Raw genomic sequence first — 11237 nt, forward strand, 5'->3', positions numbered from 1 at the left:
CGACACGCGCCCATGGATGTCTACCGGGATACAATGAGGTTCCAGCTTCAACAAGAAGAAAAGTAGGATTTTATTGGTCATTTTGATCAGTACGTATATCCTGCCGAGTAGCTTCTGACCCCCTTGGCGCGCAGTGTCCAATGGGCTATTGACATCATGAAATGAAAGGAAGTTACAGGTTGGGTTATCGAGTTATCACCATGAGTCAGTCGGCTGACAAACAGGAGGCAACACTTACCCTACAGATGGAGCACTTCAGTGCCAACGATCTCGTAAAGGCTTGTTTGCACAACGCCATCTTCAACGGCTGATTCATGTTGAGATTTCCCGTAGCTGGTTGCCTGCTGACAACAACCTTGAAGAAATACGAGAGCTGCATTAGACGCGCTGAGTTTTATTAACAGACGAGAGCCTTGAGCTGATGGTTCATGCATGAATCAGATTAAATCATCTTCATCCGTCTTCCGTAGCTAGGGCTCTGCAGTGTTAGTCTTAGTAGTCAGACATTTACTCACGGCTGCAGACTAGCTCCTCCTTGGACCCGAAAATCTGGACACAGAGACTTGCTGGACAATCTGTGCCGAGATTCTGTGCTTCGGTTGAGTACCCTCAGCCATCGATAGCAGGTTGTCAGTTGCAGACTTTGAGCCTTGGCGCAGCAGGATTTCCCCATAAGTAATCAACTGTTTAACGATGATTGCGGTCCTCCTGGGGCCCAGTCCTTGAAGCTATTCTACCACCCGGTTGAGTTGGTTAAGTAGGTCCTCGAAAGCTGTCGGCAGTGGCTTTTCCAGTTATGGTGTCAACTCTCTGGTATCACTTGGTTGTTTGCACCAGTAACTGTAGGTTATCTGACTTAGGTTGATCCTACATTGCTTGCTCCATCCATATTATACTGCAGCATCCAAACTAGCGAAAGCGCATACGTAGTCACTCAACAAGCTTCGCTCGGAGTGTAGAGATCGCCCCCCGCAGGACTTCCCGCCAGTCACAGTGATGCTACGCATGCATCTCGAGTTCCCGCAGAAGCCATTGGGTGTGCCGGGACACATTCTGTGCTGCTAGATAGCATGCTTTAGTGGGTCTGAGCGGCGCACGCAGTTTTTCATTCTCCAGACGGTTGTTGGTCACATTATCAAAGCGGACCATCCTCGATTATGCCTGTACAACCCATTTTCGGATGTTATTAGCCAGTGGGCCGCGATAAATTAGGAAAATCACGGGTCTATGAGGGGCATTAAATCGCTGATCTTGCCGGAATCTGTGTGCTTGTATTATGACAAACAAAAAAACCTACTGTGTGGCATTGCCCCAGCGAACCATGCGGTTAAATATGTGCCCACTGTTCTCTGAGTGTATCCATGATGAAACATTCATGGATGTTTTCCTGATAGCTGTCCCATTATGGAAATAGCATGAAATGACATCACAACCGAAGACTACGCTTGCAGCCTGCACTTGTTCCGCCAACTTATCCATGACGAAAGGCTTCACCTGATACTGATTCCCTAACCTTTGTCTGAATAAGCCAAACAGTTTACGCATGGGCCAAAGTTTTGGTTTTCACGAAGGGATGATTCCCTAACCTTTGTCTGAATAAGCCAAACAGTTTACGCATGGGCCAAACGTTTTGCTCTTCACGAAGGTATAACTCTCCGGATGACCAATACCCATGAGGTCCGTGATTATCATGGTATACAGCTTGTATCTACAGACTAGATACCAGGCGCTGAAAAATAACTAACACAAAACTGTTTATTGCGTGTGTTTCCCGACATTTACCACATGTGGAAAGCGTCGAAACAACGCTATCTGCTGCCATTTGGAGAAGCATATGTGGCTACAGTGACCTTCTCCCACTGCAACGCAAGCACGCATCTCGTCTCTTGAAGTTTTGCCAGGGCCGAAGACATATGATCTACAACAACGAAGCCCAACTTTGCGACACCTACTCAACAGGGCTAGTTGACACTTCCGGCTGATGTATGTGTCCTGGGCAGCAAGAATCTTGCCTAATTCTTTGACCACAAACTGCTCCGATTTAAACGATAGCGTTTCATACGTCTACAGGGTCTACCAGGTACCCAACTCCCCCTAGGTTGGCCGTCAATGTACCGAAGGTCAGTCACTCAAAACCTTAAAAATCTTATAGTTGCGCTAACTACTACATGGTTCCCCTGCCCACTAAGAAAAAACCGCACTGGACAGTCGGTGCTTTGCGTGCTGTTTTTACTGGAAAACATGCTCAACCTCTTCTTCTAGCTTCTTTTTCCAGCTTCTTTGGATTCCTCGATATTTCGTTTGTCCCGAAGGTTGCCTGATGCATTTGTAGTGCGTCCATTTGTACCCTAAAAGTGCGTTGAGGCCTCGGTTAATGGATGAACGCACGAATACCATACATTCTTCATACATTCATGTAACGCCTTGTCAATTGCCTTGAAGGATGAGAATAAAACAGCCCCCAATTTCTCAACAAGAGAATATATGAAGTCGCTTCTTAAGCCATGGGGCGCATTAGCAGCACAATGCCTTTAGCAGCAAAACCTTTGCGAGCGGAATAAAGCCCTTTGCCCCAAAATGTTGCATTTTTTGCGCATATCCTTGAGCCAAACACCATCCTTAACTACTTCCGTATTTTTGCAGCTTGCCACATTTTACTGTCCCCTAAGCAATCGTCCCTCAAGCGGAAAAGTCTGGTGGAACAATTTCCAAGCACCGGTGAGACCCCGGGATACCTAAATGGGACTCGAAATTTTGGATTGGTACTCGGAACCCAATTGCCTGATCGCTTTAATTCATCAAGGACACGCTACAGCCTTCGAAAATTCAATTCCAGTGTGCCAATACTAAGCGCCTAAAGCCATACCACAGCAAGTTCAGAGTCGAATGAGCGCCATAAATCTAGAAAGGGGAGTAATTACAACAAATTGCGGGAAAATGATAGTAGATTAAAGTGATGTTTGGTTTGAGCACATATGCAATAGAATGCAACAGTTTGGAGTAGAACGTTTTGGTCCGCTTGCAAACGGCTTACAGAAACAGGTATTGTGCATCCAATGTGCGGTGACTAAGGGTGTAACTGCGTGGAGTTTAAAAGCTTCCATATTATATGTCTCATGTCGGCCAATGTTTTAGCAATTTCCAGGCCGAGTTTGCCCCGTAACTCCCACATGTGCAGCATTTTTTAAGACTTGGTGTTATTGCGTCGCTGCGGCGGTTAGCAAAGGTGATCTCTTCTATCATTTTACGCAACGCCCCTCTTTTTAACCCAAAGCCCTGTGGTAGCTATTCCTTTGCCTAGGTCCTCCTCTCAAGTCCCGTTCTAGCTCTGGATACCCACAAGCTACGTCCCGATGTCGACGATTGTGTGTAGCTCAAGCGCTGCGACCATGGTGGGCTCAGAACATCATCGCCCCACATTTGTCCCATCCCACCAAAATTCCTCGGTTAACCTTCAAAGCGCTAAAGTATTATCCAACCCCAAATGCTTCATATGCTTCACCATAATCGCTGGATTCGGCATAGGGTGTTAGTTACCAAACAGGAACATATTGGTCCGCTTAGTTTACACAAAATATCCCAAAATGACCATCCTGGTGCACTATCGAATAGCCATGTCCATAATTCACTCATTCTTTCAACAACCATGTGTTTTTATTCCATAAAAACGTAGCCCGGCTCAAGTATCCCTAACAAGGACCGTTTCTTCGCCTAACCCGTATTTACTTGATAGAAGCCCTCATTCTCCCCAACTCTGTCACCCCATTATGCCGTCTATGGCTTGACATGTACTTTGACAGCTCGAGACCACCCACTGAGAGGTTATCACTCTTTTGTTCAAAGCTTTCCGGCATTTTATCACGCCCTTATAATGCCTCCTCCATCAATCTGAACGCTAGTTTCCTCCACTAACAACGTCTTGCAGGTAAATTACGCCATCCGTGTTCCGCACCGCCAATGATGTCACACACTGGTCTTGCCAGCACCGGAATGGCCCTGTGTTGTGTTGTCTGATTCGACACAACTACCCTATGTCCATGCATTTCAGACGGCTGCAACATGGGCTTGATTCCCAACTTGTAGAGAACACGCCAGTTAATGCATGATCGGGACGGTTTTATTTTGGCTGTACTACAATAGGCAGACTGATCTACACGTTACTTACTGGTTTGCATTAATCTTGCCGGCGATTTTCCTCTGTTAGGCTAACTGTAAAGAACGTCCCAGGATTCAGCTCAACACAGTCCCTTTGATGCTGTATGCTTTAAGTTTAGTGAGATACCGGATGCAGGGTGCTTGATCAGGCGTCCTCAGAGTTTCAGCATTTGGTATCTCAGACTACTTCATTGTTACTTGCTTGGGTTTCTCAATATTTTCTTCGGAATATGAGGGCCTAAAAGACTAAAAATGGGGCGATTAAAGGAAAACCAACGCGCTTTATAGTATTTATTATAGTGTTCATTTAAATTAACTGAGGTTGATTGACAGGACACCCTACACAGCAAATGATATCTACCCTTTGGATAAGCCTCTCGCTTGCAAGTAAGCGAATACCAGTCGGCCATGTAGCAACAGTGACCGATGGTTTGTTCGCTGGGCTGGGCAGGTTGGTTACAGAGGTTATATAAACGGTAAAGGTAACGGTTGTAGTCCAAAAGATCAACAGTGTTTTGGCTTATCTAGGCCTTTCAACCTAAACTTCACAACCATATCTTGTCCAGGGAAACGGTGTGCAACATTTCGTCATGGATACGATGCCAGAACTTAAACAACTTGTTTCTAGGTCTTAGACAGTCTATAGGGGAAATTTTTAATTTTGCTATAATTGGTACGTTCTGCACCTCGTCCATGGCTTTCATGGTTAAATATACGAAAAAACCTTCCAAAACATTCGAATCAAAGCCTAAATTACCGTCCCCTCTGCCTGCGGATTAATAAGCTTATGAGAGAAGAAGCGTTACAAAATGCGTCCCACTAAAGTGCGCCGTCCTCAGCTGCCTTGCCTTCACGTCCAGTTTCTCGTTATCAATCCCAAAAATTCAGCGATATGGAGCTCCCATAGCACCCAATGCTCCAGCACAGCTCAAAATTTTCTGACTCGGAAAAAGCCTTTTATGGCTGGCAAACAAGAAGTAGCAACCTGGTAAGCTAACATGCAATTGAGCTTGTAAATGGCATGAGATGTTAGTAAAAATAAGACACACTCCCAAATTACCAGATTTTCTTTCTGCAGTGTAAGTTGCGGTTCTTACACGTCATAGATTGAGTTAAAACGCAGTGAACTTGCCCAAGACGCTTGTTCCTACGTTTTGGCAGTCTATTATTTGGGAGCTTCCCAATCCGTATAGATGCTTCCATGTGAGCAAGCTCCCAAACGGACACACCGATGCTCTTCTATGTAAAATATTTACAGGCAAATACTCAGTTTCCATCCTCGGGAAATTCTACATTCTACTCTGACACCAAGCATATCGCAGTATATCGCCGCAATGTTATTGTGCGGAATTGTTGCTTCTTACGTTACCGATGCAAAAACCGTTAACCACGAATGATAAGCCAAAGGAAGAAAAATGGAGTGATGCAGCTATCTTATCTATTCTGAGACTCCTATCATAAAACCTTGACCTAAACCAATGCCGCGAGTCCTTTGCGGCGGCTGTACTCTCCAGATCAACATGACCGGCTGAATGACGCCGACTCACGTGATCTGATGTTCTGGTTCCTCATTTTTCACCACTACACCATTCTTGTCATGTGTCAGGCGAGAGGCCTTTTTTGCCCTCTCTCGCTTTGTTTTTGCCCGCCACCTTCAAATCCCAACGATCCAATCTTGCTCAATATTCTCTCCAAAGATCCATAGTAACTGCGCTTTCCTGCTCGTGCCGTTTTAGTGATGACTATACCTACATTGCATTATGCCTACCTTCTGTGACGCTGTCCCACTTCCTAGACCCCATGTGCCCACAATCACCACATAACATGCTATTATTCTGACTATAACATTATGATCATGCATGATAGTATGCTACTCACGGGTTGGGAACGAAACTTACTATTATTATAGCGCTGGACCAGGCCCAATAGTTCCTAAAAACCCTACGAAAAGCATATTCATTAGCAGAAATTTACTCCGTTTATGATATTTTCCGCGTATGTTTCAATAGTAACCGGTCAACAACAGCAATGTGCAACAGTTTTCTGGACAGTGGCAAATCGGTAAGACCGTCCGAAGGGGAAACTTGGACCTACGAGTTGAGCAGTTTGAACTTCCACTCTCGTCGGCTTTTTCTGATGGTGTGGTTTTAATCTCTGCACCAGGTCGTTCCACAGATACGAAATCTCGCATTTTGGTAGGTTGTTTTCCTGCCCCTGATATGATCCCTTGCTTGGTTGCCCAGGTCAGCATAAAACTCCACTTGTCAACAGTTCACCACTGTGCCATAACTTGGGTTTTGTGCTAGTAAAGTGTCCTGGTTCGCTAATAATTTGATTTGGACTGTGTCTGCTCAGACGGAATTCAAGTCTTCTTAGCCTTGCATTTTGAACGGCCAGGCTTTTTTTAAGAAGCTCTGGAGCCCTTCCCCAGTTTGTCTTCACCGTCGACATGTCAATATTTTTAGGGGTTTTGCGAATGTATATAAGTTGAACCGCTTGTCTGTTACTCATTCCTACTTAAAGTCAAACGCTGCAGTGATGGGTAGGCCAATTTGATACAGCCCCATAAATTTTTTCTAGCTATGAAGGAGCAATCGCCGTGACCTGCTTTTCAGGCTCCTGTTAAATTTGCTGAGCTCATTGTTACCCATCGATTTTGCGTTCAAGCTTGAACGCGTTCCATTATGTATGTTTCAAAGAACGTATATATTTATCCTCCGCAAAAACTTGCTCCTGATTATCAAGCAAGTAAAGCGGGGCCTAAGACGCCGTATTCTTTTGCGGTATGAGCTTTGGCGAAGTTCTTGATGCCTAGTGTGTCGGGGAAAATTTACCCGCTGTAATGCTGTGATCAGTATTCACCGACTAGTGGGCGAGTGCGCCTTTCTATTCCCCTAGTTGATTTAGCGAACTCTCTTTACCAAAGCCTACGCCCCCAATAGTGTAAGCCCCTGGTTTCACAGAATACTGCTGTTTGCTGGCACGTTCCACAGATTTATAGCTGGCATCCAATCTCTATTTTGTATCCTTCCCATATGTCTAACCGTTTTTTCTCCCCCAAAATTGTCATCCATCATATTTTCTGGTTCAAATATTTGTCACCCTAAGTGCCGTGGCACAAAAACGTGTCCAGTGGCGTATTTTTGACGTTAGACTCTGGACAAGTAAGCCATTTCACCAGATCATCTCGCCTTGTCCGACTTTCATTGTATGCCCACCAGTACTGTTGACTCCTTGCTAGGGACTTACGCGTCCTGGGGCTCTCCTATGATATGATGAGGGACGTTTAAATGATTTCTCTATTGCGCTGGTGCCCATGTAAAATGTGGTAATCGGACAAAGCGCATTTCGGTCCACAAAACTTGGTCGCGTAAGGTTGATCAAAAATGGGAGTGACAATGCATTTTCGACCCAACTGTATGGAATAATCCTGTCTCCCACCCATTCACAACCCAAAGAGGCAAAACCCAAAAGAAAAACCTCGCTCCTCGGTGTACGGTAATATATAATGGCCAAAGCTGAGAATAGAGCAAGACAAGCCACCATCACTGGTCAATCGGTCCCTCGTTGATGATTTTCAGATTACCGTTAGGGATAAATTGGACGTACAGTTGCGTATGTAAAGTACCACCTAAGAATTTGATTTCGCTGCGGCTCAGTGATTCTGCCGGGTGAGCACAATCCTCTAATAGCTGAATCCGGTGCCTTGCAAGCCAAAAATCCCCAGCCCTCCATTAGATTTGTTCATGGATACTCCTGCACAGAACCGAAATTGCGTTGATCGGATATATCGCCTAGTTGAACAAATTGTGTCCCACACAATTAAAATTTAATTCAGGAGGAGTGAAATCTTCCGGCTTGAACTTTAGTTTGTGTTGAGGCAGCTTTCAGGACTCTAATTTTAAGTGGTCTTTATGCGTGAACTGCATCTGAAAAAAGTCCAGGTATGGCACGTGTACGACAACCTAAATTGCAGTAGTTATGAGTTATCTTTCACTGGGCTTGATAATTTGATTGCAAGCGTCTTACTATTAATCGGGTCCAGCTGTTTCTACGGCTTTAAAAATATTCCGGCCCCACGTAATTGTTGGACTGCCTCGGGTAGTTTTGGTTTTATACACGCATTGGCTTCCGTTGTTCCATTAGGGAGCCAATCTTCTACACGCCTGCATTTATTGCCCTCTTTTGTTGCTGTCAGTAAAAATGTGCTTCAAAGTAGCCACGACATAGTTCGAACGAAACTCACCTGTCCATCAAATTTTAACGCTACTCACCCCTCAGCAGCCCATCTCTGCCAAACGTCCGCACATTGGCGGATGCGTGATTACACGGTGAACAATATGATGAACCTGCCAAATTCGGATGCCTGGCTATTCTTTTTCAGCGGATACAAGCACCAGAACAGACAAATACTCTCCCGGTCTTCTGGCAAATTCTGTCATGTCTAACACAACGTGTGCTCCTAATTAGGTTAGTGCACTCTGAGTAATATGTCTAAAGGAGACAGAGATTTTCTGATACTCGAAACCATGCAACGATAACATATTTATCCAGATAGCTTGAGTTGTTGCACTACGTAAAATGTACTGTCCCCTCTCCCTCACACTTATCTGCTCTCTGAGACTTTCTCCCTCCGAGACCATCTATGAGCCTCATGACAGCTTCCAACGCGCAGTCCCGAAAAACTGATGCGCTCGCTCAAATAAACATAGATTCAGTGCGTCAGATCTTGTACATGCCTCGATATTAAGTAGAAACCAGCTTTCCTTACCTAACTGTCTGAACAATCTCGCTTTGTAAACAAGAAGGATTGCTTGTGAGTTCTTAGCATCAGTAATCACGAACTCCCGGATGTAGCCTTTTGGGTTGATAGGCCCAAAAATATGTACAAGTCAAAAAATCTGTTCACTAGCACCTGCATACCCAGCAATTTACAGGAAGCTTTATAGAATATCTAGGTGCACCAATTTTGAGGTCAGAGTGGAGGAATACCGGAAGGTTTAAGCGTGTACAAAATCCTTTTGCATAATTTGCCCCGTAAGAGGTAAAAAACCCAGCCTAAGTCGCAACCAAACATGAAGGCATACTGCTTGCCACTAAAAATGTCTTTCTGGACCACTTCAGTGGAACATTCCAGCTGGAAACATACCTCCCATAGACCCTGGTCTTTCTGCCTAGCTGTCTGAAACCGTCCTGAAACCCGCTGGGCTGGATGCGAGGCATTAATAATCACGATCCAAATGGCACCCTCGGTGAAGTGGGACCAAATTTGATCTATGGTTACGTTCAACACCTTAACGGTGTCACTCACCTGTTCTTCGATGGCCAAAGTCATCTTCTGAGTCTTCCAAAACGCATCAAAAACAGTGGTGACATACATTTAGGAAGGAACGCAGGTGTCTACCGGGCAGTTGCCGTTAAGTTGGCCGCTGAACGCTATTCGACAGGCTAAGATTTGCCAACCAATTATACGTAGCACTTTAATGCTTTCTTGTTGGTGTTACTAGACAACGTTTAGTCTTCCACAGATAGCCCACTGTTGTCACTGTGGAGAGATTTTTCAACGAGTAAAAGCTTGGATCTCGAGAAAAACATTTTTGCTTGCGCCTAACCACGGTTCCATAAATAGTCATCCGACTTTTCACTCGGTTCAGAAGTCGAAAAGCAGGAGTTTCGGTGCTTATGAGAAATTCAGTTTAGACCATGACGAAAGAGGCGGGCCACATTGTCAAAGGTCATTACGGGACAGTGGCCGTTTGAACGGATGCAAATCGAAATAATGATGTCAAGGAGCGCTTTGAATCGCGAATTCCGCTTTCAACACTTAGATACATTGAACGTTCTCAAACCAAAATGCTGAGTACTAGTTCTCGACTTCACAGGCACGCCCCCATCATTTCTTTGACAATTAATGATAATGCAGCTAACCGATGGATGTTATGCCGTTGAAACTGACTCTAATGTTACACTCGGAATAAAAACATGAATGGTGGGTACGCGGAGATTGCCTAGAAACTTTCTTCCAACGGCGCTTATTTTCCTTTGAAATTTTCAATTACTGGAACAGATTTCCTTCCGAACCCTACAAAAGCGAAATCTTCTAGATTTTGTACTCGCTCAGTCTGGGCTAAATGTTGTGGAGGGACGGTGGGAAATGAATTGATTTCGGGTTTGCATTTGGTAACTAGGCATGTTATCATGCATGGCTAATCTGTTAAATATGCGTGCTTTACTTATTTCTCGTTCTTGACCCTTCATAACAAACCCAAGTTCATGATGGTATACTGCATTTGGCGCATCAGCTAAATGAAGGTGGAAGTTGACACGGATCTAGGAGAATGGGATGCAGAATATTCTCCAGTGTTTCTGCTTTGACTCTTTAAATCTTCGAATTACTGTAGCATATGAACCGAAACCTCTCTGTGAGGAAGCGATATTCTTTCACCTTATGAGAAATTCCACTTTGTCTCTGTTTCAACAGATTTTGCCGGCTATATCCCCCCACTAATTGGTTCTGGTAAGCTACTGGCTTATTGGGTGGGTATGGAACCTCGATAGCTAACGAGTATCCTTGCCGCCGCTCTCGAAGTACCGATGACGTGCCGATTCCCATCTGAGGGCTATTGATCCAAGTTCACTGTAAGGCCAATCTAACTGTATGGTTGTGGGGCTTAGCGGCTCCGACCCAAGGAATCTTGGCTTCCTAAGGTTTTCATCGTTGGCGTCGCCGTAGGATAACCAAAGTAAGCTGACCCCAACAAGCGGGTGCAAACGTGATGCAAATGCGGGACCATGATGACGAATTAGAGTTAGGAAAAGAGTTGAATCTTACCAGGTCACTTAGTTTCCGTGTGCGTTACTGACATTCAATCACCCGTGTCCACGAGAGGACTGTCTTCTGTCTCCAACGGCCATTGTCATTTGGCAGGCTGTTGGCCTTGAGGGAAATATTGACGTGAAAAAGTAAAATAAAATCGGCTGCAGTCAAGCATTAGTGGCGTGAGACCTGTGTGCTTTCCTGGATTGGGTCCGCCTGATCCGACTAGCACAGGGAGCGGCATGTTACCAGTCCCAGTGATGCC

Source organism: Opisthorchis viverrini (assembly GCF_000715545.1).
Source record: "Opisthorchis viverrini unplaced genomic scaffold opera_v5_230, whole genome shotgun sequence".
NCBI lineage: Eukaryota > Metazoa > Platyhelminthes > Trematoda > Opisthorchiida > Opisthorchiidae > Opisthorchis > Opisthorchis viverrini.